The sequence below is a fragment of the Amblyraja radiata genome, chromosome 28, assembly GCF_010909765.2.
Source record: "Amblyraja radiata isolate CabotCenter1 chromosome 28, sAmbRad1.1.pri, whole genome shotgun sequence".
NCBI classification, from domain to species: domain Eukaryota; kingdom Metazoa; phylum Chordata; class Chondrichthyes; order Rajiformes; family Rajidae; genus Amblyraja; species Amblyraja radiata.
Window position 1 is genome coordinate 570,287 of NC_045983.1, and position 6,597 is coordinate 576,883.

Below are 6,597 nucleotides of genomic sequence, written 5' to 3' on the forward strand. Positions count from 1 at the left end.
AGGGTTGAGATTTTTGATTGGAGAAAGGCTAACTTTGATGAGATGCGAAATGATTTAAAAGGAGTGAACTGGGACATTTTGTTTTATGGGAAGGATGTAGAAGAGAAATGGAGGACATTTAAAGGGGAAATTTTAAGCGTACAGAATCTTTATGTTCCTGTTCGGTTGAAAGGAAACAGTAACAATTGGAAAGAGCCCTGGTTTTCAAGGGAAATTGTACATCTTGTTCGGAAAAAGAGGGATATCTACAATAATTATAGGCAGCATGAAGTAAATGAGGTGCTTGAGGAGTATAAGGAATGTAAAAAGAATCTTAAGAAATAAATTAGAAAAGCTAAAAGAAGACTTGAGGTTGCTTTGGCAAGTAAGGTGAAAGTAAATCCAAAGGGTTTCTACAGCTATATTAATAGCAAAAGGATAACGAGGGATAAAATTGGTCCATTGGAGAGACAGAGTGGACAGCTATCTGCAGAGCCAAAAGAGATGGGGGAGATATTGAACAATTTTTTTTCTTCGGTATTCACCAAGGAGAAGGATATTAAATTATTGGAGGTAAGGGAAACTAGTAGAGTAGCTATGGATACTATGAGTTTCAAAGTAAAAGAAGTACTGACACTTTTGAAAAATATAAAAGTGGATAAGTCTCCAGGCCCTGACAGGATATTCCCTAGGACATTGAGGGAAGTTAGTGTAGAAATAGCCGGGGCTATGACAGAAATATTTCAAATGTCATTAGAAACGGGAATAGTCCCCGAGGATTGGCGTACTGCGCATATTGTTCCATTGTTTAAAAAGGGTTCTAAGAGTAAACCTAGCAATTATAGACCTGTTAGTTTGACTTCAGTGGTGGGCAAATTAATGGAAAAGATACTTAGAGATAATATATATAAGCATCTGGATAAACAGGGTCTGATCAGGAACAGTCAACATGGATTTGTGCCTGGAAGGTCATGTTTGACTAATCTTGAATTTTTTGAAGAGGTTACTAGGGAAATTGACGAGGGTAAAGCAGTGGATGTTGTCTATATGGACTTTAGTAAGGCCTTTGACAAGGTTCCTCATGGAAGGTTGGTTAAGAAGGTTCAACTGTTGGGTATAAATGCAGGAGTAGCAAGATGGATTCAACAGTGGCTGAATGGGAGACGCCAGAGGGTAATGGTGGATGGCTGTTTGTCGGGTTGGAGGCAGGTGACTAGTGGGGTGCCTCTGGGATCTGTGTTGGGTCCTTTGTTGTTTGTCATGTACATCAATGATCTGGATGAAGGTGTGGTAAATTGGATTAGTAAGTATGCAGATGATACCAAGATAGGGGGTGTTGTGGATAATGAAGAGGATTTCCAAAGTCTACAGAGTGATTTAGGCCATTTGGAAGAATGGGCTGAAAGATGGCAGGTGGAGTTTAATGCTGATAAACGTGAGATGCTACACCTTGGCAGGACAAATCAAAATAGGACGTACATGGTAAATGGTAGGGAATTGAAGAATACAGTTGAACAGAGGGATCTGGGAATAACCGTGCATAGTTCCTTGAAGGTGGAATCTCATATAGATAGGGTGGTAAAGAAAGCTTTTGGTATGCTAGCCTTTATAAATCAGAGCATTGAGTATAGAAGCTGGGATGTAATGTTAAAATTGTACAAGACATTGGTGAGACCAAATCTGGAGTATGGTGTACAATTTTGGTCGCCCAATTATAGGAAGGATGTCAACAAAATAGAGAGAGTACAGAGGAGATTTACTAGAATGTTGCCTGGGTTTCAACAATTAAGTTACAGAGAAAGGTTGAATAAGTTAGGTCTTTAATCTCTAGAGCGCAGAAGGTTAAGGGGGGACTTGATAGAGGTCTTTAAAATGATGAGAGGGATAGACAGAGTTGATGTGAACAAGCTTTTCCCTTTGAGAATAGGGAAGATTCAAACAAGAGGAAATGACTTCAGATAAGGGACAGAAGTTTAGGGGTAAAATGAGGGGGAACTTCTTTACTCAGAGAGTGGTAGCGGTGTGGAATGAGCTTCCAGTGGAAGTGGTGGCGGCAGGTTCGTTGGTATCATTTAAAAATAAATTGGATAGGCATATGGATGAGAAGGGAATGGAGGGTTATGGTATGAGTGCAGGCAGGTGGGACTAAGGGAAAATAATTGTTCGGCACGGACTTGTAGGGCCGAGATGGCCTGTTTCCGTGCTGTAATTGTTATATGGTTATATGGTTATTGTTAAGGGTTTGGACACAACGGGTGTAACATCATCTGTCAATTTCATTCATCATTTCCCGGGTTTTTTACTAAAATTGTTCACCAAACTGACATATATTTAAAATCTAATGAGCTGGATGACATCACAATGGGGACCGTTTCGCACAAGCTGCCTCTGCTCCCCGCAGCCAACGCAGCGCAGCGACCCGCCCCCCCTCCCCCTCCTCCTTCCTCCCCCTCCATTCCCCCCTCTTCCCCCACTCCCCTTCTCTCCCGGCTCCTCTCTCACCCCATCCCCACCCCCTCTCCACTTCCCCTCCCCCTCCACATCCACCTCCCTCCTCCCCCCTTCCCCCCTCTCCCCCTACTCTCTCCCAATTCCCCCTCTCTCCCCCTCCTCTCTCACCCCATCCACGCTCTGCCCTTCCAGCCCCCCTCCCCCACACCCCTACCCTCCACCTCCCTCCATCACTCCTTCCACCCACTCCCCCCACTCCCCACCCCCTGTCCCTTCCCCTTCCCCTCCCCATCTCCCCTCGCCCCTCCACCTCCCTCGCCTTCTCTTCCCCCTCTCCCCCTGCTCTCTCTCCCGCCCTCTTCCCCTCAACCTTACCCATCTGCCCTCTCCACACCCCTCCCTCTCCACCTCCACCCTCCATCCCCCTCTTCCCCCACTAACCACACTCTCCCCCTCCGCCCTCCTCTCTCTCCCCCTCCTCTCTCACCCTCCCCCCTGCCCCCTCCCAGTTCCGTCTCCCCCACACCTCTCCCCATCTCCCTCCACCTCCCTCGCCCTCCCCCAACCCCCTCCGTCCCTCACCCCTCCCCCCGTGTGTGTGTGCGGTAGTTAGTGTGTGTGTGAACCCGCAGCCCCCCCCCCCAAGACCCCGCAACCGCGCCTTGAGGGGACGAGGCCCAACGGGTCCCCCTTTGTCTAGTACAATATAACATTCTGATCATGTGTGTTTACTTGTTGGGATGCAGGTATATGGGACTAGGGGAGATTATGTGTTCGGCACAGACTAGAGGGGTCGAGATGGCCTGTTTCCGTGCTGTAATTGTTATATGGTTATATGGTTATGCTTGCCTGAACTTTTTCTTTGATTCACATCTCCTCTAAAACCCGACGCGGTTACAGTGATTTTTTTACATATTCCGGTAGAGATGTACCATATGAGTTCAAAATATCCTCATCTGTAAATTTGATTCATTATTTCCAGAGTTTTTTTACTAAAATTGTTCACCAATCTGACTTATTTTTAAAATCTAACGAGCTGGATGACGTCACAATGCCTTTGCTCTTCGCGGCCAGTCACAGCCCACTCAAATTTAAAAAATATATTTGTTTTCTTATTTCGGTCTGCTCTACAAGAGAGGCCCCTCCACAAGAGAGAGCCCCCCACCACCACTACGGGGACACGGGGTGGAGAGTGCCCCACACGGCAGTTGGATACCATAGACACCTGAGCCGGCTCACTGACTCGCCAGCCATCCGCCACCTCCGCGGCGAGGAAGAGACCGCGCCCCACCTCCACATGCAATGTGAGAGGCCGCAGCCCCTGTTCGACCATCCGAAGTCTCCCAGGGGAATGTCCTAGCTGACAGTACTGCCCGCACGACAGCTTTCGAATTCTTCACACTGGTCCCCACAGAAACAAAGATTCTAGTGAACAGAATCAGTATCAGTATCAGAATCAGAATCACAACATACTAGGAATTTCATTTGCCAGGTCAGTCATACAACTAAAATCAACAGATCACTCAAAAACGGTCTTGTCAGATATGATGGGAGGTTTAGGAATTACACAGGGATACCTTTGTACATGAGAAACAACTATGGAAACGAGTGGGCTGCGCCATGACCCTTGACGGGGCTCTGGCTCACTGATCTCGGACAAAATTTGTGTACTTTGAAGCTTTTCTCAAATGAGCAGTGTCTAAGGGGGGGGGGTTCAATAACGGAGAGGGAGAGAGGTTCGAGAGGAATACAAGGGATGTCTAAGTGTGTGTTTTGGATCGCGTATGTGTTGAATTTAAGAACAATGTATGAACGTATTTAGGTGTATCAACCATATAACCATATAACCATATATAACCAAATAACAATTACAGCACGGAAACAGCCCATCTCGCCCTACAAGTCCGTGCCGAACACTTATTTTCCCCTAGTCCCATCTACCTGCACTCAGACCATAACCCTCCATTCCTTCCCCATCCATATACATATCCAATTTATTTTTAAATGATAAAATCGAACCTGCTTCCACCACTTCCACTGGAAGCTCATTCCACACAGCTACCGCTCTCTGAGTAAAGAAGTTCCCCCTCATGTTACCCCTAAACTTCTGTCCCTTAATTCTGAAGTAATGTCCTCTTGTTTGAATCTTCCCTACTCTCAATGGAAAAGCTTATCCACGCCAACTCTGTCTATCCCTCTCATCATTTTAAAGACCTCTATCAAGTCCCCCCTTAACCTTCAGCGCTCCAAAGAATAAAGACCTAACTTATTCAACCTTTCTCTGTAACTTAGTTGCTGAAACCCAGCAAACATTCTAGTAAATCTCCTCTGTACTCTCTCTATTTTGTTGACATCCTTCCTATAATTGGGCGACCGAAATTGTACACCACACTCCAGAATTGGTCTCACCAATGCCTTGTACAATTTTAACATTGCATCCCAACTTCTATACTCAATGCTCTGATTTATAAAGGCTAGCACACCAAAAGCTTTCTTTACCACCCTATCTACATGAGATTCCACCTTCAAAGCATTAAGAATTGCATGATTTCTATGCGGTGAGAATCAGAAGACTGTTACTTGTTTGTGGAACCTTTTCTGGATGAATGCTGAATTAATCATATACTTCAGATGAAATAGTATATAATTGAACGAGCTTGCTCCTTTACATGATAAAAGTCTCGTGTGTTTTAAGAGTTAGTGTGTGTCTCTTTAATAAATTGCAAATTTATGAGGGTGGAGCCACACACAGTTATTTTCTTTTCCTTTGTTCTTTGCAAATGGATAACAGGTGCTATCCGTAGGCCATTCGGCCCTTCAAATTTGTCCGCAATTTATGAAAATTAACTGTTTATTCTTTGTTCTCCTGTTCCCAGTGTGTTGCTCTGTCCTAGTACCATCCTCCTAAATCTTGTCTGGATACTTGACATCCAGTCCCAGGCTATAGTGGAGAGATGCAAATATTTGTTTTATCGGTGTTTTAAGTTTGTTTTCTTCCTATTTAAACCTTTTGAATTGAGTTCAAGTAGATACCTGAATTCCACGCTGGCCACTTGGAATTCAGGTAAATGTGTTAATTCGAAATTGTGAATATTCGGGAGATGGATTGGAACAATTGAAAATAATTTAATTGCTATTTCATTGCTGGCTGGAAAACTTGACCAGATTTTCTGGCTTTCTATTGTTTGTTTTCAGACAAGTTTTCAAGTTGAAAAGTTCAATCAGATAAGAGTGGCCCGTTAGGGGAACTAACTGATAAAGGGAGAGGCAGGAGCTGGCACAGAAAAACAACATGTCAGGACTGGATTGTTGCATTTTGGGACCATAGCTAATGTCTTTGGAATGCTTGCTTTTAAGCAAAAGGAGAAAACAGCTCCATGGTAGGACTTGGCTGGTGGTTCTTCGGACATAACCTCATGCCCCTGATATTCTGTGTACGTGACTATTTTTGTATAAAATACCCCAGGATTCTTTATTAATTAGAATGGTATTTTGGGAGAACCTGAAGTATCACTGGATACTTCTGGACTGTAACAGCTTCAGCCACTCCCGTCTGATGTAAAAAGTAAAAGCTTGTATGGTTTACCTGAACCCATTGTATTTTGTCTATTTTTAAGATGTGAGATTTATCACAGGGCGAGCCAGCTGGGATTTCGCTAGGACCATCAACCACCGACTGAGTAAGTGGGCTCAGGTTTACCGGGATCAGATGGGGAGAGAAAAATGCACTAGTCAGAAACTTTGAGACTGATCACCCGAAGAAGCTGCCAGGAACACTTCCTAGTAGGTTGATCCGGATCCCTGCCGAAATTCTTAGAAATAGACAATGAAGACAATAGACCATTTGTGTATGATTTGTTACTAGAAAAATAGTTGGTGAGGTATTTTGCTACTAGGAGTGTAGCCGGTAAGGTATTGAGAAGTAGCCGGGCTGAGGAAAAACTCGCGGCTACTGGGAATAACATGGATAAAAAAGACGGGAGAGCGCTCGTCCAACATGTGTTAATTGAATCCGAAATGTAATATTGATTATAGAGAGTTGCGTTATAAAATGACCAGACGTTTGGGTGATGAGTCTTGGCGAGCCAGAGGAACATGGAATGTAGAAACTGTTAAAAAGGCCTTGTTTGTGGATGGTTCTTGTTATAGGGATCACAATGACAATCA